The sequence below is a fragment of the Bemisia tabaci genome, chromosome 1 (genome assembly GCF_918797505.1).
Source record: "Bemisia tabaci chromosome 1, PGI_BMITA_v3".
NCBI classification, from domain to species: Eukaryota; Metazoa; Arthropoda; class Insecta; order Hemiptera; family Aleyrodidae; genus Bemisia; species Bemisia tabaci.
The window spans coordinates 91,742,886-91,766,226 of record NC_092793.1 but is presented as its reverse complement, the minus strand read 5'-3'; the positions used below and the strand labels follow the sequence as shown (position 1 = coordinate 91,766,226).

Genomic DNA, 23,341 nt, shown 5'->3' with positions numbered 1-23,341 from the left:
TTTTTGAACTCCAACCGTACCAGTTTTATTTATTCACTCCGTTTTTTTGACAGAAAGTCGAATTTGATGAAGTCTTTCGCTATGGAAAAATTTCTTAATGCGAAAATTTGTTCTTGCTACCCCCCAAGTAGCATGAATTGCAATTTCATTGCAATGGATTGTGAGTTGATTGCAATTTTTGCTTGTTGCCTATACGTTCATTTGAAGGCGCTGAAAAAGTTGCAATTTTATTGGAATGAACTTGCAGGAAATGTAGGTTATGCTTGTTGCCTAGCCTTCTTTTTCAAGGCACTATAAAGACTGCAATTTCGGTGCGATCATGTTGAAACAAATTCACGCCATGTGCCTGGCATCCAATTTTCTAGTTGTTTTAAAGTTTTTTCGACTTAAATGTCTCACCTAACCCATATAGCCCTACATATTTTGAAAATATTGTCACCTTTATCAAAATATTTTCATGGCAATATTGTAAATAAAATATTTTCAAAATATTTTGAAAATGTTTTTAAAAACATTTTAAAGGAATATTTTGAAAATTTTTACAAAAAATATTTTTAAAATAATTCAAAAATATTGCCTGTAAACATGCATGTTAAAAATATTCCTCAAGAAAGTTTTGAAAATATTTTAAAAATATTTATAAGTTCTCAAGTTAGTATGTGGTGTAATTTACACCGGTGTTTTAGTGTAAGTACCTATTACGTGATATCGAAAAAAAAAATCAGACAAAAAAAATATGAAAAAAAAATAATACGAAAAAAAATAAATAATAGGCAAAAGAAAGAAGCCTGATACAAAACGGCGTTAATCAAATCTATGATGAAAGTTGAGCCGCGCACTGACGCAATATAACAGCCTTAACAGGCGTGATTTCAACCCAGCTCACCATCAGCTCCCTGTGGCTCGGAAGAGTACTCCGCTATGACATTCGCGGGTCGGGTTCAAGCCCACTCAAGAGCGTTCGGTATTTTATGCTGCTAAACGTCGTAGGACATTAGGTAAGTACTAGGGGGCTACGCCCCCTGAAGGCGCTCCGCGCCATCAATGGGCCGCTTCGCGGCCCTATTGTTACCCTCCTATCAGTGTTAGTTTTATTTTTCCCCTAAAAAAATACGATATGAGGTATACTTTAATTTTAAACTTTACTTAAAATTACTTTAAAATTAAAAGGACGCGTTTTGGAATGACTGCTTGATGAAATATTGCAGTAAAACAATGAACAATGATAGTCAGGTAATAATTAAGATTTCATAAGTCGGGGATCGAACTCACACTGTGATCAAGGTGGACGCATTTGACGTCTTTAGACGACTCGGCCACTGCTCGACATGATGTCGCAGGTGCGAATCTTGTGTAGATAAGTGTAGAGCTGATGCGCAGGCTACCCAGCTACTGCGCAACCTCCTCGACCATTGCGCATCCTCCCGCGCATAGCGGTAGCAGTACCGGAGCATTCTGTAAACTCACTCACTTTTATAACGTGATTTTAAAAAAATCTGGGTCCTTTTTCCAACATCTGATTGCAGCGGGCTCATCTAGGGCCTATTACCTGTCGATTTACGCAAAAATCATGGAAATCGGCCCGGTAGAACGCTCAAACGAACTATGAGAAAAAGTATAAATTTACATTGTTTAAATGGGAGAATTCGCAACTTTACCACATAATATAAAAAAACCTGGGCCATATTTTGAAAATCTGAAAAGAGTTGGCTTATCTAGAGGCAATTGCCCGTCGATAGCCGCAAAAATCATGAAAATCGGCCCGGTAGAACGCTGGAACTAAGCGTTACCAGTTTCGCAAAATTAGGAGGTCTCGGAGCTTATAGTATAGATGGGTTCGAATTATTCTAATTTCCCCGGAAAATTTAGGGGTTGAAATTTAAAGGTCGTCAATATTGAAATTTCTTTGCAAAAAAAAATTGCAACTTTTTTACAATGAGGGGGTCAGATGTTGTAAAATAATTGCAATTTTCTTGCAAGAAAGTTGAAATCATCTGGAAATTTTATTTCATTTAAATTGCAACTTTTTCGTTGCAAAATGCTACTTGGGCCCCTGTCTTTACTTTTCCCCCGTAAAACAAGGGAAGAGGTGCAAAATTAAATGAAGAACATGTGAATTTATACCTAGTATACCCATTTTTGTCACTTTAATTAAATCATATGCTGAGACATCAGTCGAGAGCTTGTGATTTTCAGCAAGTTCATGGAAAAATGAAGTTAACTTTGACAAATGACTTTCTTATGAAAATCCGAGTCCAAATCCGAATTCAGCGCATTATAAAATCATAGGAAATGCATGTAAGTAATTCTAAATTAATTCTAAGTAAGCATTCTAAATAAATCTTTCAGGCACGAGCTAATCCTGCATTAAATGCAATACCACTTTTGGAGACTTTAAACTCTGGGTAGCAGATGTTGTTTCCTTCCAAGTTTGAAAGATCTACAGTGAGAGAAGTCAGAAGTAAAAAGCAAAATAGGCGCACGGATGAACTCATGAAATGATAATTCCCAAGTAGCGGAGGTTGCAACAACTTGCAACAAGATCGTTTGATTTTTGCAACTAATAGATTGATGTGGAGATTGCCAACTCTCTCCCCCGAAGGAGTTATCATTGTCGGAACTAGTTGCAATTAAGTTGAAACATAGTTCAACTTCAAAGTATTGCTGGTTGCCTATCTTTAGATTTTAAACAACTTTGGTACAGCAATTTTGCAATCTCAGCAGGTCGCAACTTTGTCTTCCGATCAGATCGCCGAAAATCGGCACTCATCGACCAAAAGTTGACCGAAAGTTGCAACCTTGTTGCAACTAATACCAACATTGTTTCAACTTTTTGCAACGTTTACATTGAGAAATGCTACTTGGGTTATTATATTTTGGAGACATTTAGCTGCCGAGGCTATCTCATTGATGGTTAAATAAATTATAACTTCGGTGATCGGTGACCATGTTTTCACTAATTTAACTATCAAAAAGAACAATAGAATATCAGTGTAGTGCAATGTTTATTTCGACAAACCCAATCCCTAGTACCAGTTAGAGTCCCTTTATACCCAGAGTAACGACAACTCGATTATCAGCTGACTGGCAGCCGACCTTGGCTGGCCATGGAGGCCGAAACTAGTGCACTCAAACGAACGATATTGAGGGATAAGGATCAGGAATCCTGCGATGTCTGTCACACAAAAACAACAACATCAACAAATTGATCAATTAAAAAGAAAATGAGATTGGTTTGTGAATAATTTCTTAATCTATTTTCATTTTAGACCGATGGAAATAACAATTTACTCTTGATAAACCACAATTAGGTAATATTTTCATTATTCTTGTTCACATTCGAGGTACCGCCATCTTGGTGCACTAGTTTCGGCCTCCATGAGCGAGAACCAATCAGAATTGGATTTTTTTTTAGGCCACTTTCAGCCCAATCCTGGCCCAACCAAAAGTGAGTTGTCGTAACTCTGGGTATAAAGGGACTCTAGTACCAGTGGCTGTTGAATAAAGTTGTAAAAAACTCATAAATAAGAGATCTCTTAAAATTTACTTTAAAACCGCTTGAAAATTACGTAAAAAACTCTGGAAATATTCGTATTAGGAAACCATTTTTGGGGCTTTTTTAAGTATATGAATTTGAAGAAAAATTGTAGGTAAATTTTAAGTAAATTTTAAGTAAAATTTACGCATTATTTTAACTTCCTGCGTGCAAAAACGAGGAAAAAAAGTGGTGAACAGACAAGAATAATACGAACAGTTGCAGCCCATACAAATTGAGGATATAGTTTATTGATTTTTACCTGAATTTTACGTTTTCTTTTAGTTAAAATAACACTATTTTTTTACTTAAAAGAATTCCCCAAAAGGGTTTCCTAAAACGAGTATTTTAGGAGTTTTTTTACTTAAAATTTACAATTTTTTCACATTTTTTTGGACAACTTTTTGTAGAACTTTTTTTAGAGAGCCATCGCTACGAGGGCAAGGTCGATAGACTCAGCTCAGTCCGTTAGAAAAGTTAAGTGTGAGAACCTATGCAAATCGGGAGTGAGGGCTGTCCTTGTTGCCAACAGATTCCCGCGATTAGCTTGTACCACTCTGCTGTTCCCCCGATCCCATTACATTGGTCTGATGCAGATCGGGGAGGAACTATGCAACAGGGCAGCGCAAACGCAAATCGGGGAAAGTTTGGAGTGAAACAGCAAATCGAGGGAATCCGTCACCAGATCGGGAAATTCCAAAGAACATCTGGCTAACAGACCGACCTAGGTCTTTCGATATTGAGGTTAAATTAGATTTTTTACAATACAAAATCTACAGCTGAGCTGCTTGCAGCGTTGCCATGGCGGTTCTCGCTAATAATTCTTGATCAGAGTTCAGATAGCCTTTCCGGGCAATCAGTTATCATCCTTGCTTGGTGTTGAAAACCGGCAACATGCAAAACTCCGTTGATAAATTCAGCCGTTGCCTACGAGAATTCTCGTAGGCAACGATTCAGCTAATATGTATAATGGGTCTGTTGCAAGCAAGAGATACAGCCAAACAGATAAAATCTTCACCAATTAAATCGCACGAAAATAAAGTAGAGCACATTAAACAAGTCAGAAATCCATTCCTTAGTGCGAAATCTGCGAAGTTTGTAACATGATTTTCCAAGTTTCCCGCGTCTGCGGGCACTTTTCCTCAGTCACCGCCGACCAGGTTTGCATAGGCAGAGGAGTAAGAAAAACCAACCTGAGTTCACAAGGGGTTTCACTGATTTTTCTTCTTATATGACATCAATCGTTTTCGAGCGTTTTTTTCCTTTATCTTTTCCCATTTTGCAAAACAAACGCTTTAAATCAATGGAAATCTTATACGAAGAAAGTTGTAAAACCAAAGACATAAAGACGGAGTGCTCGTATCTAAAAGCACGGGGGAAAAGTGAAGCCTGGTTTGGCGCTGGGTGCTTGTGTGAGTGTGTAAATGAGCGCGGGAATCCATGGCGGCAAACGGAAATTTGATTTGAACTTGTCCTCTTGATTTTTCCACATTTCTTCTTCGAAACGTATTTTAAATGCCTAAAACGAATATATTAAGAAAGTTGGGACTGCGTCCTACTATAATACATTTTCTTTTGCTCGGTAACAGGCAGTAATATCAGATAAAGTTAGTTTTTCTTCTGCTCATGGTGGTTCTGCCGGTTCAAACAGGCCGTTACAGTCGTAGATGACAGTTACTCCCAAATGAAATTAATCGGTCGACAACGGGCCAAAACTTACCTAAAGTTATACAAATATGAGTGTGTAAGCACTGAAAAAAATGAGTCCGGCGTTGGAACCGAGTGAGTACGGGATCACCATTCCCGTAAAAGTCGTGCCTTATCGCCGATGAGCCTGGGAACTTCATCCGAGCTTCACGGGGTCGGAGGTCGAGTCGAGCCCGGATCAAACTTCCATAACGTCCGGGCCATCCGATTCCGGGCGGCCCGGGAGCTTGAGCCGGGCTCGACGGGGACAGACTCCGAAGAGCCCGTTTAAAATAAACCCGGTGACTTACGGGATATCGTATTCCAGGAAACCTTGGATTTTTCCATCGGGACTATCCGGGGTATCCGCGATACACCGGCCACCGGCTTGGCAGGTAGCACGCGGTCCTCCACAATAAGGACGCCCACGCTTGATTTGCAAACAGGCCAGATGAATTCCTTGAATTCGTCCTCGCAGTCAAAACACACGGCACCAAGGTTGCCAAATTGTACTTAAAATCAGTATATTTTACTGTAGGGTATAATGGGGGAACTAGGTGTTGAAGTAGAATGTGGCAAGTCACAACTCATACCCTTCTGGTTCGCGCTAAAAACATTTCACACATGTTCGAAACAGCACATTCTTTCTATGCCTCAACAGCCCTTATCCTCTCCTCTATCACCCTCGCTATCTCTTGTCTGGCCCCGCACTCGAACCGAAAGCAACCCCGCGAGTCCACATTCTAAGTTCCGACTCCAGCATTCAGTCATTTTCACGTCTCTTCAGAGTCAATACCTACCGTCCGGAGAATTTTTCATCGCGCAGTGAGAATTGCAGATTATAAGTGAATCATTTATTAAAACTGACTATTTTGCTGCTTTTTGCTGTGGATTTCCATATTATTTATACACTCTTACCCGGGGTGATTTAAGGGAGCACGTGGCGTGTCTATAGGTTCGTGTTTCAACTTGATTTATAAATTAAAAAATAATTCGTTATAATTATTTGGCGTATTTATCTTGATTTCAATCTGATTAAACATAAAAAAATAACTATTTCGGTATTAACATTTTAGTATAATTGTAATGTTTTTCAATATTTTTATCATATTTAACAGAAGAAATTATACTCAAAGGAATAAAGATAGAATTACTTTCTTAGCATTGATGACTTGAAAACACTAATTTGCATTGCAACATTATATACTTAGAGCTCTCATTCTAATTTATATGAAAGGAATACTAATACGAGCATTGTTTCCCAAATTGTTTATTGATTTTCCTCCCTTTCCATAGAAAACTTGCTAATAATTTCAAGAATTAATTTTTGTTTGTTTTCACTTCCGAAGAATAAAATTTTGCATCGTTGTAATGCAACTGTGTGTCATATGACGCAAGTCGTGAAAACTAGTCTAATAAATTGATATCATCTTATTATGAATTTTTCTCGTTGCCAAAGAAAATGAAAGTAGATTACAGTCTCTTAAACATACTTATGATTAACTTAGTTTAATAAACAGCACTAATACTTTATTAATACTGTTAAAATCGAGTCTTTTCGTTTCAAAACATCCCGAGGGATATTTTTATTTTGTCACTAACACACCGGATAATGTTCTATAAACAAATATTTTTTTGTTTTTCAAACCGTGAATGTCAACTGGTGAAAAGTGCTCCTGAATAATGTAAACATAAAAAAAAAAACAAAAAATTAAGGAAAACCAAGTCTTAGTTCCGTTAGATAAAATTGACTATTAATTAGAACGGACGTTAACAACTTCCAAAAGCTATATTGTCTCCGCTTGTGCTTTTAATTGTACAGCTTATAAATTTTTGAATTAAAACGAAAGGAGCTTCCATTCTCGTGAGGAATTGGGAAGGGGGGCTAAAATATTATCATTGTGGGGGGCAGTAAGCTACCCATCCACAGGTGGGGGGGGGGGGAACCAATTCTGCAGGGGGAGTACTAATTCTGCAGGGGGAGTACTAATTCTGCAGGGGGAGGAGGAGAGCTTCTATTCAAGAGGGGGAAGGGAGGTCTACTCGGGCAGCGGGGTGGAGAGGTGAAAGGTTGCAGGGGAGGGACGCATAGTGCATGCGTCCGGGGGGAGGAATGTCTCCCCTCCCCCTCCCGCAGAATTTCGGGAGTAGGTGAGGAGGTGGGTTGCGGGGAGAGGGACCGTTGCGCCCCCCGCACCCCCCCCCCCCTACGCGGTGCATACTAACACCTAAGCTGGGCCCGGGAAAACCCGGGTGCGCTTGCCGAGTGCGACGGCGCAGTTTACCGAGTCATTTCGCCCTCTTTCGCCGAGTCATAGAATAATAAGGCTGGTCAACCCGGGTTCTTTCCCCAGGATTCTCGGGGTGCTTGACCGAGGGGATACGGGATTTAAATTTCCGAGTCAACCCGGCGGCCGTCACCGTGCCCCCACGGTCTTCCGTTTGAGCACGGGAGACTCGGCTCCTTCTGCCGGGATTTTCGGCAACTCTCCCGGGTATTTTTTCCAGTGAGTGAATTTGGGCAAAAATCAACCTAAAATACTTTGTTTCCGCAATTTTATTTAGTTCCCGCCCTACATTTGAATTTCAAACTTGTCCCGATTTCGCCGCCAATCCTATAGCCAATAGGTAGAAGAGGTGATTGAAAAGAAGCTTCATTTTAGTGTATTTTCCGAAGGAAAGATACACTATTGCGTTCTCCCTCATGGTGGGACCTAGACCTGGGACCATGTAAAGAGCACCGATCTCGAGTCGTAGATCACGAATATATATGTCATTCATTTTCTGTCATATATATATATGTATGTATGTATGTATGTATGTATGTATGTATGTATGTATGTATGTATGTATGTATGTATGTATGTATGTATTTCAGCCAGCGTGAGGATTTTTCAGTTTTCAGAGCGTTGAGCGGCAGTTAATTTGTCAGTTTCTTGAGACGAAACTTCTGGTGTTTATAGTCCCCTAAGAGTACTTTTAAACTGTGAAGAAAAAATCGGAATGCGTTAATTACTTTTCGCACAGCGAGGGGTCAAAGTGGGGGGAGGTTTAATTTTGTCCACGCAATAACTCGAGTAAAAATGAATATTTTGAGCTGAAATTTTGATGGTAGTTAGATATCTACTAAGACTGGTTTCCTATTGAATTTCAGCGAAATCGGCCAACGCGTTCCATTATAGTTGCAATTTACCGTTTTTACGGGTGAGGGGGGGGGGGGTAGGAGTTGCGCAGCAAAGGGGAACTGTTTCTTGAAACATATCTGTGGCAAGAGGGGTAGGGTAAATGATTTCATTCCCCAATGTGACACTACCCTTCGGAAAATACACTCATGCCGCGGTAAATGCGCGGACTACAAAAAGAACCGTCCCCTACTTGCCGGCAACCCCACGGAAAAACCCTGCCGCTTACGGCAGGGTTTTTTGCTTTTAGCGCTCCGTCTTTATGTCTTTGTGTAAAACAGTTCACGAAATTGTTTGTTTTATTTCGGTTAAGTCTCTCTCCGAGCAAACCTGACTGCCGGCTTCCAAGAAAAACGGCCCGCATACGCGGTAAATTTGAAGAAACGTTTAAGAAACTGTGCAGATTGCGCGTTAAGGAAGGATTTAAGACCTTTTTTTAGGTACTCGACGTGATTTTCGGGCTTTACCCGTAGAAAGTATATTCGGTCGGCTGTATCTCTTGTGTGCAACCGTCCCATTAGTAAACTAAAGAAAATTCTGAGATGACGATTCTTAGTCATGAATTTACGAATTTTTTAGAACTGGCAGACCTTCTTCCTCGGAGCTTCGAGTTTTAATGAGATGACAACCTATATCAAGATAACAACCAGCTAGGCAGTATAAATCTACTTAGTGTTGCTTTGAATGGGAGTCAAACAAGTCGGAAGCGTTTTGGCCTTGCTTATGGTTGATCAACTTCAAAGTTTACCATGAGGCTCTTATCACCAAGATCAGTAACGGTACTCCATAAGAGAGTTGGTGATTCGATGGACGCTATATTTTGGGTCAGAACGGCATGCGATATATTGCATCAATTGGTTCCATTTTTTCAGCTACTCGTCATTTTTCTCGAATTTTGAGATCGTAATTCTGTTGTCAGGAGACTAAAGCACTCACTTACCAATTTTAACAAAGAAATTCAACGTAATAAAGGCGTGGTTATTTTAGAGAGAAAATATCGCGTTCGAGTGCAGTTTTGATATCAGTATCAAATGCGATGTTTTCTCTCTGAAAAACCACGCCTTTCTTACGTTGAATTTGTTTGTAAAAATTGGTAATAAAGTGCTTTAGTCTCCTGACAACAGAATTGCAATTTCAAAATTCGAGAAAAATGATTAGTGGCTGAAAAAATAGAGCCAATCAATGCGATATATCACACGTCCTTCTGACACACAATATGACGTCCATCGAATCACCTTAAGTATATTCTTTATTACAGTACTTTCTGGGGCAACATGTTCGGAGAAAAAAAATTATACAAAAATAATGACACAAATCAAAATATTAAAGTTTGAAAAACAAGAATAAACGAGGCACCAGTGCATATGACTTCGTATAAAAACAGGCCTATGTTAAAATCAATTTCCATTGAAGCCTGTTCTTTATTGGCACTCAGCTTTTCTTCAACAGGGCAGCAAATAAGCATAACAACCTTCTTTTACAGTTTGTATCATAGTAAGACAATATTTGAAGAGGATGCATTTGTTCCCAACAAAAAAGAAGAAAAAAGAGATGGATTGTTATACAGCAACTAAATGATGACTGTAAGGAGTAGTCATAGAACGTCTGGCACACATGTAACCTAAGTCAAGACTCAGATTTTTGCTCAGATCAAGGACTCCATGACTCAAAGACTAATCAAGTTTAAATTGTTTTTCATTGTTTGGCATTGAACGAATAGAGGTAAAGAGTTGCATATTTTTCATTACAAGTGGTGAATTCAGGCAAATATGAGTTGGCAAAAATCAAATGAAGCCTTTTAGGACATGATTTCACTGTAGACATAGGTACATACCTCATTATGTATTGTAGTAAGCTGCTGAAGCTTTGAAAAAATATACCTAGAATTTCTGACTAAATTGGAAATGACTTTCCCGACCTCCGGGATAAGGAAAGCAAAAACAGTAATAGTTCTACTCTATAGCTGCTCATGTCAAGAGTAGTAAGCTCCTAGGTAGAATTATCCTAGAATCTCTTCGTCCATAGGCGACTTTCGAACATTTCACTCTACGAGGTATGTGAGACACGGATTTGAGAATGCCTCTTTCTGTGAAGATAAAACAATTTCCCCTCAAGCACTGTATTAAACAAAGCAGAGCCTGAAACCAGGAGATCTTAAAAAGTTCTAGCACTCTAAGCTCTTAATAGAAAATTATGAAGAAAATAAAGGTAGGATTTACAATTGGGAGTACTGATTAATGTTATAACAGTGCAGCACTTTTGCAGATAGGACCATTTACACTCCTTTAATTCCTCTTGAATTTCACTGTCCTAAGTTTGTGAATTTTTCACTAGATATTCATTCGCAAATAAACCACGACACCACATCATCTTCAAAAAGATGAGGAACGTTTAAGAAATAAAATAATTTTCGGTTTTTCAAAGTTTTTGGAAGAGGAAACAAGGGAGGTTAAAATTCATGTTCAGAAAAAAAATCAGTATCTATTAGTTAATATTCTGAAAATTAGAGCTTAAGTGCATACAGAAAATGTAGTGAATTCTTCTAATAGCACTCTGAATTTTCAAAAACGCAATAGTGTATTTCCTTCGGAAAATACACTAAAACTGCAGGTAATTGTTTTACACTGAAATTCAGAACGAAGCTTGATTCTAAACCAATCAGCTTCGAACATTTGAGAGAATACTGGTTTTATAAAAAAAACTCATGATTTGTGAACTAATAGTACTGAATCATTAAGCAGCTGTCACACAAGCAGTTCCTACCGAGCAGTCTGACTATGTGCGCATACATAGCGACTGTCCATTTAGCCCTTGAATATCACTGATTGTACAGTTAGAATGCTCAAGAGATAGCAGCTTTGCTGAGAATGATAAGCTCACGCACTGTAGATTTTAGCTCAATAAGTACATTTGGAAACACAAGAGAATACTAACATTACCGAAAGGAGTTCATCAAAGTGAGCTGTTAATACTGAATAATCGCCGAGAATAATATCCTCAAGTTCGTTTACATTTTAAAACCAACACACCAAACGCATTTAGGAGTCTTCTGATTCCCTCCTCGGGTTCTTTGACCCCAACCAATTGTTATGAATTAAATTTATTATTCCCACTGAGTATTCAGAATAGTGTTGGGATGCGGATTCAGGATTCGGTGTCAAAAATGCTCAAACACGAATTCGCAAATCCTCTGAAATTTCAAAATTCTTGCCATGAAGTCGAATTCCGAAGATTCCCGATTGTTGCCAAAGGTTCTAAAATCGCGAAGAGTCCTTTTTTTTAGGTCTTCATTCCTTTAGTCCTTATCGTTGGAAAAAAAATTTAGAAAAAAGTGCAGAGTTTCTGAAAAGTGAACGATTTGCGGTGGATTCGGATTCAGAGTCGAGGATTCGAAGGTTAAAATTTGGGATTCGGATTTGGGTAAATTTAGGATTCAACCCAGTACGAATTCAGAATGTAAGGAAAGTTAAATATGACTACTCCTTTGAAAGCAGAGGGAAAAAATCGATTTCAACTGATATTTTTATTACTTTGTATTGATTCCAGCAATGGTATGTTTCATAAACCAGCAACACTTCGCAGTCTTCATGTACTGAAGAATGAAGAAAAGATATGAACAGCGGAGGGGAAAAAACCGTATTGCTTTGTGAAAATGATAGTAAAATAAAAAAAAGACCGTAGAATAAACATCAATATCAGCTACTCACAGGATTTTAATTATTATTATTTTTTTTTTGAAAGACAAAAGCTACAAAATAATTATAATAACCCTCCTCTTACATTGTTTCGAAGGAGTCACCACTTAATATCTACTGGCATGAAAAAACGAGAGGGCAATTTAAATAACATGATGTGGTCGCCAAAGATGACAGCTTGAAAAAACATAAAGCTTGTAAAATTTTTGGCTGCACAATTTGTTTCATTTGACGTACCAGATTGAAATCATCACAACTTAGAACGAAACAGTGGTGATATTATTAGATCTCTAAAGATTGGATGAGTGACGGATCACAAGACAAGGCAAGAAATTAAGTGCATACCTCAATACATATTTCTTCATAAAAATTCCACATAGAACATTGGGGCCGTTCAAGTATTACGTGAGTGTAAGAGGGGGGGGGGGGAAGGGATGGCAGAGCTTGCTTTACTAGTTTCCACGGGGAGGGGAGAGGCGTATCTGCCTAGCCTTGCATAAGATTCTCACTTAAAAAATCAATGAGATTAAAAAATAAAAAAAAACACTGCAATAAAGGGAATAAATTAGTCAAGTGAAATAAAACTATGAAAAAATTTTAGGCACTGTGGAATCCTGCTTTTCTGAAATCTCTTCTCACTTGTCAATACTACAAAAAACAGACACTGCATTCCGTCTCACAATCAGTGGCACATACATCTCTTTGCTAATCTCCAAGTTTCCTATGTTTCCCAGCTGTCTACAATGTCCGGCAAGTGCATCATCCACCTGTTGAATTCATGCCAAATCCTTTTGTCTCACTATTTATTGTAGTTTTATGTTAAGTGCAATTCCTACTGCTGCTGCTGTCAAAATGTGGTGTCCTTGAGAGGCAATTTGCACCGTTGGCTAATTTTATCTGGTTAGCAGGCTCTGAACGAAACTGATGCAAGTTCCGTTTTAATTGGTCATATTTACCATTCATTGGAGGGGAAACAATTTGACAAGATCAGGGACGAGTTCTATAGGACGCCGAACTGCCGATCGCAGCGCAATCTCGCGTAGGATCCCCCCCCCCCCCGGAACCTCGACCCATCCGTTGACCGCTCTACGAGTGAGGCAAAGCTGATAATGGTAAAATAACCTGTAAGGTGGCTGAATTATTGAAAAAAATGCACTTTTGACGTTTGCCGACGCCTCTCGGCCAAAAGAAGCCCGCCGCTCAGTAAAATTAGGTGAGGACACCGATTAAGGGAAGATCCTACAGAATTTTTGTAAAGTCCAACATCTGATAATGGCAGTTAATTACGAGGATCCTACGCGAGGTTGCAGCACTAGTAATGATGTATTCGAAACTTTGTGTTGATAGCTAACATATTTTTTCATCATTCCCTGTCAAATACTTTTTCTCAATATCTTTTGAAATTCAAGTAAGATATCCGTAAAATTTAATTGGAATGTCTGTTGAGTATTCATAAAAAATTTTCAATCGTAAAATTCCGTCAAAACTTTCTTAAAATTATTTCAGAACATTCTAACAATTTTTTCAAAATTTTCTAATTTCCTTCAACATTTTCTGAAAATTAGTGTCAAAACTTAACATTTGTTTCAAATAATTTATCTCCTATTTTTATATGATTTATGTGAATTTATTTATAAAACGTTTAACTTTATTTTAAGTTTGAACTAAGTTTTACTTTGGTAAAATTGAAAAAAACCCTAAAAATGGCTCAAAAATGGCAACAATGAACTTTAAAGCCCCTGAAAATTCATCTTAGGCCTTTTAAAAGGCCAGACCAGAAATGGAAAATACGCAGAACCTCCTGAGGCTTGTTAGTGGCAATGGAGGGGGTGTGCAGACGACGACGCGCTCAAAGCGTAAACTTTGATAACTCATATCTCGCATACCTATTGTTTCCCTGGGAGGTGTGAAATATCAAAATTTACGGAAAAGTACGGCAAATAAAATGAACAGCTTTTTGTTCAAATTGAGAATCCAGCATTTGACAACGTACTCGGGTTGAAAAAAAATTGGCCCTTACGAAAGTGTGAAAAATGGCATCATTACAATCTGAAATTACCTTAACGATCAAATTGAATGCATATTTCAAAAGAACGTAATATTTGAAGGATTTTAGCGCAAACCGCACGTCAATTTTTTTGTTGTTCAAAAGATATGGAACTCAACGGTTTTTAACTTGGCAGCGCTGCTACGCAGAAATAAATTCATTTCAGGCCTTGAGATTTTGGAGAAAGGCGCATCCTATACGAAGGGTTAACGTATTGAAAATTGGTCAAAATCCACGAGGGGGGTAATTTGGCCGATTTTGCATACACCCCTTTTCAGAAATTTGTTATCACCCGATAATGAAAATAACATTAAACTTACACTATGGCCATTTCATCTAACGCCATTGTCACCTGATGATGGTCTTGGCCAAAATTACAATTAGGATGAGTTTAATTCTGTCTTCACTATCGGGGTGACAAGCAATTTCCGAAAACTGAAAGTATGAAACACAATTAGGAAAGTTCCAACTTAGAACTTTTCGTTTTGTTTTATTTCAAGTTTTCCCATCTTGCATTATACTTCAATTTTACAGCTTCTAATTCTGTTCAGATTAAACCATTTCTTCGAGAGAAACTAATACAAAATATTTCGAACAATATTTATTTGGTACTTTTAACAGATTTACATCAGTAGAAGAGACTTAAATTTAAACTTATGGCTTCCTTTCCTTTGTGTTTCTCATCAAAATCTAATTCAAAACTCTTAAGTTATTTTTCAGGCTTGCTTTGTTAATTTTCTTAAAATTGATGGGGAGGAGGATTAGGCCAGTGCTACATGATTCAAAAAGGCAGGTGAAAAGTAGTTTAAAGGGTGCCTTGCAAGCGGAGAGAGGAGGTCAAAAAGTTGGCCAAAATACTTTACATAATACTAGAATGGCCCACATAGTAACACCATTTTGCAAGTTCAACAAGATCAATTTATTATTCTTTAGTATGTTCAAGGATTAGGATTCCTCACTTGCCCAGAAACCAAGTCTGGCCAAAATGGAGTTAATTCAAGCACTAAATTCATTGCTCGTTACTTTACGGTATAATAATTTTTTCAGGGTCCTGATTTTCTTTGGACAACTGTACAGTTATCATTACGTTACTTCAAAGAAAAACGGAGATTTTAGTGGAACCAAACTATATAGTCAATTGCCAAAGTGTTGAGTTTTCAATGGTCAGCAAGAGCTGTGTTCATTATGATTTATACATGTGCTGAAGATTTAAATTTACTAATTCTAAGGTAAACTAAAAGCACTTATATCTCTCTTGACGGTTGCTTTTGACTTTTCAAACGTACTTGACATATTCTGCAAGGAATTTTGATATGGGAACATACACTGTATTTGCCCATATATTGTAAGCTCCTGTGTGTAGTATACACTCTGTTTTTTGAGGTCCTTGGAGAAAAATTAGCTTTTTTTTCAAGATTTTTTAAGATTGCAATATCTAAAAGCAGCCTACCTATAGTCAAAAATTTCTGCCTCCCAAATGACCTCCACTTCAAAACTCACTATCAATGATCCTAGCATAGCGAAGCATGAAATAGGAGATGAGAATTGCGCAAGGTAAAGAAAGAGATCAAAGGAAACTTATATTACACTCCAATACTTCACGAGAGGAATTCAAACAAACAAATGGAAAGCAGGGGGAGAAGCTAGGAAGATCTGCTACCAAATTGCATTAATAATGCTCAAAGACTCTTTTCTGCTCATTTGTTCGGTAGCCGCCAGTCAACAAACTTTGGTTAGAACTATCTTGAGAGTTGCATCGGGGGGCAATACCTCTTTGCAGCATACGCACCTCTGTCTTGAGAGCTGAAATTTTGAAAAACAGGGGCTTGAAATACATGGATAAATGTAGAGATGTTCTTTGATTTTACCTTATCAGGTGGTTTCTTGCTATTTCTTGATTCAGTAGTTTCACCCACAAATAAGAGACTCTTCACTTTAATTGCGAGGGTCGAATATCATTTCCTGGACTACAAATACTGAATAGGATGTACGTGTTTCTTCCAGACTCTGTGGTAATTTCTTCGCCTTGCATCTTTGTGACTAAGCTATATTCATTAATATATACTTTTTTTGCATTACAACAGGCTGAGAAATTAGATTTTGACTGCAATTAAAATAAAAATAAGCATTAAAAAAAACTAAAACAAATGGGAGCAGCCAAGAGCAAAAAAAAATTGAACCAAGCAACAGGGTGTCTACAGACTTGGCAGAAATAAATTTTTTGATTTTCCTAAGTTTTCCGTGTGAACAAAATAATCTAAATTACCCAACTTTTTACATAAACAATTCATACATTCAGAACTGAGAATGAAAAATGTCTTGTATCAATTTCAGTGCAAAAAATAGGCACTTTAAACGAGGCATCAGCTATCGAATTTTTAAGTATGAATTTTCCTATACGACCCAGACACTCAATTGAGGCAAGTTGGGTGTGGGCAGGGACGAGTTCTATAGGACGCTTTTCTGTTGTGAGCGGGTGATTGCAGCGCATTCTCGCGTAGGACCCTAGTAAACTCAGAGGATCCTTCCCTCCGGACCTCGACTCATCCATCGCCCACTCCAAAAGTGAGGTTAAGCCGATGATTGAAAAATATCACATAAGGCGGCTAAATTCTTGAAAAATAAGTCTATTTTTGGCGTTTTCCGACCCCTCACGACAAGGAGGGGCCGGCCGCACATTATGATAGGGTAAAAAATTCGATTTATGGCAGATATACGCGATCCTACGGATTTTTGTGAAGTCCAACAACTGATAACAGCAGTGAGTTGCGAGGGTCCTACACGAGATAGTAGCACTAGTACCTGCTCACGAATTTTTACATTGACGGTGGGAGTCCAGGGTCCTATAGAACTGGTCCCTGATGTGGGTAAAGAAATAGGCGTCAGCTGTTGTTAGCGCCACTACCGGTTTCACGCTAGTTAGCGATCATCAGATGTGCTTAAATTAAGCTTCAATTAATCGGGTGAGCTTCAAATTGGGACTCCCAACTTGAAGCTCGAACACTCTAAGATGCAATACAAATCAGAATGCCAAACTTCAGCAGGAACCGCATTAGCAGCGTGGCTCACGCCCTCTACCGTTAGCCACCCAGCAACTCTCAAATTTTACTCCTGGCGGCTAGTTGCGAACGCCACTTTCAAGCCGACCCGAAGGCCTCCAGCGGCAGAGATTCGAGCAGTGCATTTACGGACATATTGCTCAGCACTCTCGTTTTTGTGCATATTTAAATCAAAAGTTTGATTTTGGCTGTCATTTACGAGAAATGCAGTTTTCACGAGGTATCAGCCATCGAATTTTTATGTAAGGATTTTCCCATACCACCGAGAAACTCGATGAGCAGAGTTTAGTGTGGGTAGAGAAATCCTCAACCGAGTTTCTCAGTCATATGGAAAATTCATACACTTAAATTCGATGGCTTATAAAGCCATATGAAGTTTTTAAACGAGGTATATACCTCGTATAAAAACTGGTTATGTAAAACTTGGTCTATTTTTTTTTGTACATATATGTGTTTACACCTATTAAAGCCTTTATATCGGGTGTCCGTAAAGTAACTGAAAAGTGGGTATAATTTTTGAACAAAAAAAGATAGAGGGTCGCGGTTTGTGGCATTCTTCATCATGCAAAAAGAGAGATTTTTCGATGGGGGGTTTTTCTTGGTGGACCCCCCTGGGGGGCTCCAGGGGGGGCAACCTTGAGAATTCAAATAGCAACCCCCATTTTTTTAGTCATTGTTAAAAAGAACTTGAAAAGACAAGAAAAATGGCGCAAAAAAAATTAAAATCGGTTCCCTCGTTCAAAAGTTACAGCTGGTCAAAATTTTAAATTGACCACTTTTCAGAAAATCGCCGTTGAGCTCCTAAGTATCGAAAAAACAAAACCAAACCAGGAATGAAAAGTTTAAAAAGTGCCTTGTAGGAAAAGGAAAAACAACTGATGTTGTCACAAGTTTGGATGGCACTGTTTCAAAATAAAATGTTGGAAAATTCAACGTTGCAGCAAATTTGAGGAAACGCAAAAAATGAAAATTCCAGAAACTGTTATCTTTTAAATACCCTCTAGTTTAAGAAAATTAATGGTATCAACTTTAATTTCTTTCTTTGGCCAAGTAAGAGCAATAATTTGCTGACTTTAAAGTTGTCAAGCGGGGCACTTTCAATCGTAGAGTATGCAACATCACAGGATTAAGTGTACTATCAAAAAATGAAGCCAGTGTGAAAAAGCACTCCTCCTTTGGGATGCTTTAGAGATTTTCAAGGTCCTCCTTCTCAAATTTAACGATAAATAAGAAGAAAAGAAAAATTGAGCAATTTTTCCTCTGCAAACTTGGCGAGCAAAAAAAACATGGTTTATCTTGATGGGGTGGGGGCGGTTGACATTTTTGACATTTCTCTCTCTGAAAATTAAAAATCCAAGAATAATTTTAATTCTCTAATTCCTGGCACTCCAAGTTGGCAAGAAGGATATCTGCTACGCTTTCAATTCCGAAAACGCCGTTCTACTCTTGATTATTATCTGAGTTGAGATTATCTTATTGACAGATTCAACTTCACGATTTGAGGCATCGATCTTTTAGGTAACACCTGATGCACTATCTGATCGGTGACACTATTTACAAAGCTGAAATCAGTATGCTAAATTCCCTTGATCAGTCACACCAACTTTAAAGTCAGCAAATTATTGCTCTTACTTGGCCAGATAAAGGAATTAAGGTCGATACCATTAATTTCCTTAAACTAGAGGGTATTTAAAAGATAACAGTTTCTGGAATTTTCATTTTTTGCGTTTCCTCAAATTTGCTGCAACGTTGAATTTTCCAACATTTTATTTTGAAACAGTGCCATCCAAACTTGTGACAACATCAGTTGTTTTTCCTTTTCCTACAAGACACTTTTTAAACTTTTCATTCCTGGTTTGGTTTTGTTTTTTCGATACTTAGGAGCTCAACGGCGATTTTCTGAAAAGTGGTCAATTTAAAATTTTGACCAGCTGTAACTTTTGAACGAGGGAACCGATTTTAATTTTTTTTGCGCCATTTTTCGTGTCTTTTTAAGTTCTTTTTAACAATGACTAAAAAAATGGGGGTTGCTATTTGAATTCTCAAGGTTGCCCCCCCTGGAGCCCCCCAGGGGGGTCCACCAAGAAAAACCCCCCCATCGAAAAATCTCTCTTTTTGCATGATGAAGAATGCCACAAACCGCGACCTTCTATCTTTTTTTGTTCAAAAATTATACCCACTTTTCAGTTACTTTATGGACACCCGGTATAGTATTCCTCTATTATACTTTTTCTGAGGGAATCCTGAACCAGACTGAGACTCTGTTTGATTGAGAGGACAAAATGGTGTTTTTTCAGATTTTAAATTTCAACATTTTTCAAAATTCCTGCTATTTTCATTAAATTCCAGGATTTTTCTCTGATTTCCCTAACCTGATGAAGTTCCTTGCTTTTTAAGCCTGTAGAGATACTGAAGCTACCATAATTTTTTTAGTACTGTAAATTTAAATTGGGAACTAGAAATCAACAAACCTTTTGAATTTAAATTTGGGCAGTACAAAATTGGTCACAAAATTGGCCAGTTATTTGTGGTAATGAATTTTTCTCATAATTATCTAATTACTTAGAAATTCATCGGGCAGAGCAAATTTTAAATTGGCTGGTTCTAATTTTGTTTACCTATCTTGGTCGCGTCTGATCTAATTAGTTCTATCCACTGAAATAACCTAACTGACAGTTTAGTATAATGAAGATAATTAAATATAAAAAATTATTTAAGCTAATTGCTTTCTTACATGCAAATGTTAGTTAGTACAAAACAGTTTGACGCCCTCATAACCATTTAGAATAATACAGATTGGTTAAACTGATTTTTGGTTTTTATGATTCATTATTTTTCCCAACTAATTTGAATGATGAGGTCCTCGAAAGGAACTATTTACAGACTACAAAACAATTTTCTTTTGATATTTTTGTTTGCAGGTCCTTCATCTCATTGAAATGTACACCTGTTTAAAAATAATGCACTTCAAAATTACTACTGTAAAATTACTTTGAACTTACTATTTTAAAGTATCCTTCAAAAGTATGCAATACTGAGAACTCCTTTCTTCTATTTTTTAATGTCCCCCCCTAAACTCAACCTAAAAGGAAATCTGAGTGTCAACTGAAGACATTTCACCTACAGGTTGAAATTTACATGTTGGTTGCCAACCTTCAAAAGAGGAAGGATTATATCGAAATTGCCCTGCTACTCACTTTAATTGAGAAAAATAAGAACGGTTTTCCAAGATTTCAGGCCGAAATCTGAAAGAACTACTGGAAACGCGGAGGAAACGTAAAAAAATCGCAAGTTGTGGAAGGATGCTAAAAATAGTGCACTTCTCTAGGCCGTTCAAATTTTGTATCATCTTTCAACAACTTTTCATTGACTTTCATCCTGTTGGAGAAAATGTGGAAAGGCTCTGAAAATGTGGAAAGGCTCTGAAAATGTGGAAGGCCTGCCACACATTAGAATGGAAAGCAGAGAGGTCTTCAAGTTTTTTCCCGATTGTGAAACGACAAATTCATCAGAAGTTAAAGCAAGAGACAAGACTTGATCAATTAGAATCAACCAGCCAACGTTCCCCTCTCCAGGAGTAGATCGAAATTTCCCGAGAGTCGCGTTGTTTGGGTTGTCCACTGCAAAACACTAGTATCGCGAATCTCTACGCAGACTAATGGAGAACGTGTAACATTTTTTTAACCCTTAAAAATTTTAGCTCTTACCCTTATGTTTTGGGACTTTCCACAAAATTGGGGTCTTTCCACATTTTTCATCGCATGATCGAGCATTTTCTGCACCCCTGCATGCAACTTTGGTTGCACAGCAGCATCGTGCAATTTGGAAGAGAAAAGTGTTTTCTCTTCAAAATTGCACAAGAAGAACCAATCACACAAAGGGGAGTCTGTAAATCAAATCTTGAACACAATATGAGTGTTCACAATTAACATGGGCCACACAGCAAAAATACAAATGACGTCATTTGTATTATCTAAACGCCATTTGATCTGTGTTAAAAATACTTGTTGGTATTTTATCAAAAAGTTAATTTTCCACCTTCCCATAAGTGTTTTCCACATATTTTGAAGAGAAAACGAGAGACGTTTATTTCTAGTTCAGACCTTGTTTAGTTGGCTGCAACTAGGTGTACGGAGTCTCTTATACTGGAATGAATCAAGTTTAAGGGATTAGACCAAAAACATCATACTAGAACACTTTTTCACTTTTGATTGGGCCACCTTAAGAACTTGCACCCGAGCTGCATGACTTGTTTTCCCAAATTTAGATCAATGTAATTTTCGAGGCGTTTGCACAACCTCAAAAGATTCAAATTTTGTACTTCAAAAGTTTGATTGGATGTGAATCATATGAGCGGCTTGCCGAAAAGAATGTATCATTTGGGCAAGTCGCCGAAATGATGTTTTCGACATAACAACACTGTACTTGTAAGGCCTTGTCTCCACGGGCTGTTTCACGGGATTTGTCCCAGGGAAAAATCCCACTTATGAAGTTGGGAAAAATATTGAGTTAATCAATATTTTTCCCAGTACCAAGCATGGTCCTTTTACCCTTGGGACCCACTAAGAGAAGAAGAAGTGTAAACGAATTATGCGATATTTTGTTGAATACTCCATTGTTCATGTTTGTTTAGTTACAATCATGTGTCTAATTGTCAATTGAGTGCAATTTTTATTTTAATCCATGTTAAATACTCGACTTAAACCAAGTTATCTTCCTGCGCAAACTAGTCGCAGGACTGTATGAGCCCCGTCCCGTGGAGACGGTAACTGGGAAAAATCCCAGAAGTTTCATTCCTGCGATTCGAACTTGGGACAAATCCCATGAAAACGTCCCGTGGAGACAAGGCCTATTTCACAAGTTTTCTCTCACATAATCTTTATCACTGCAGAAAATAAGTAAGTAGGTGTGACTTGACCGTGTGTACGACTGATAAGTAGGAAACGCAGTATCGGAGTTCTGCAGTCACTCTGTTTACATCACCATTGGCCAAGCTTTTGTTATGAAATTTTAGAGGGTTACATTGATGCAATGGCAATCTACCAAAATAAAGAACTGGTGAAGCTCTTTACAGAATTGGTGGAATCAAAATGTTTTATTTTTGCTTGGTTCCCTTAGAAATATGGGCTGCTCCATTCACCAACGTGCTCATGTGTGTAACTCGAAAGCGGCAAAGTTTTCAAAAAGGATGTGTACTGTCATAATGTTTCTCCTCATTAAATGTAGAAGAGAAATGGTCTTTCCAGTTTTTTCTGTGGGACGCCTTGGGACCTTCCAAAAATGGCCGCAACTATGCGGAGTGCGACATGCGCCGTCTCGCCTCGTGAGGAGGCTCACACCCGGCGCGGCGGTTGGACTACCGGTCCTTATAATTCTCATTAATTGGTGCTAAAAAGTAAGTTTTATTATCTTGGTTACGGACAAAAGTATTTATTCAATAAATATCATAGAATATATGATATCAAACAAATATTATTGTAAACTTGATTTATAAATTGAGGAAATGAGGAAGAGGAAAAATCAAGAAATAAATCGATGGGAGGTATGTGACAAACTTCACCAGACTTATTTTTGCTGCTTATAAGAAAATTCTGAGACAATCTTTAGACTCGACTTCTTTTGACTGGAGTACCAGGCAGCGGTTCAAAATTCGTCACCTATTTTCAAAGCATATGAACGTACCTTTGCCTTGACTAGACGAAATTATAATATATACAGGGTGTCCCAAAAGTCCGTACCCCCCCCCCCTCGTAACTTTTGAACGGTTGGAGATAAAAAAACGAAACTTTGGGAATGTTTCTATCTTAAAGGGGTCCATCTTCTAAGGGGGTCAACATTTTTGTCCCCCCCCTCAGGGGGGGCGCGGGGGCCCCCAACTTTTCTTTTTCAAATGGTAACCCCTATCTTGTGATACATCATTAGAAAGAGCATAAGAAACTAAGAATTTTGGCGCAAACCGCAAATCAATATCTTGATTTTTGACAGAGTTATGATTGGTCAAAGGTCAAATTTGACCTATTTTCAGAAAATCATATCTCCAGTTCAAATCATCGTAAAGAAAAAAATGAAACGGGAAAATTTACCAAATTGTAAGCACTTTCAAGTAAAAATCACAGAAATTAATTCAAACTAATTTT

General features: G+C 38.0%; 2 protein-coding genes across 4 annotated transcripts in view; both read right to left on the bottom strand.

Annotated features, from left to right (window-relative positions):
* LUBEL (Linear Ubiquitin E3 ligase) overlaps nucleotides 1-16,246 on the bottom strand; it is a 197,029-nt gene extending 180,783 nt beyond the window's left edge. For 2 of the 3 annotated variants that reach the window (XM_072306495.1, XM_072306497.1), the window contains exon 1: nucleotides 16,014-16,246. The gene's annotated coding sequence lies outside the window, so the exon portion shown is untranslated. Of the gene's footprint in view, nucleotides 1-1,272; nucleotides 3,017-16,013 lie in introns of those variants that run through there. The other variant, XM_072306496.1, reaches the window with a different exon arrangement.
* Nucleotides 14,732-23,341, bottom strand: part of Pitslre (cyclin dependent kinase 11B pitslre) — a gene marked incomplete at its 5' end in the record, with an annotated part of 53,299 nt that continues 44,689 nt past the window's right edge. Inside the window, 1 exon segment of the mRNA XM_072306505.1 lies at nucleotides 14,732-15,948.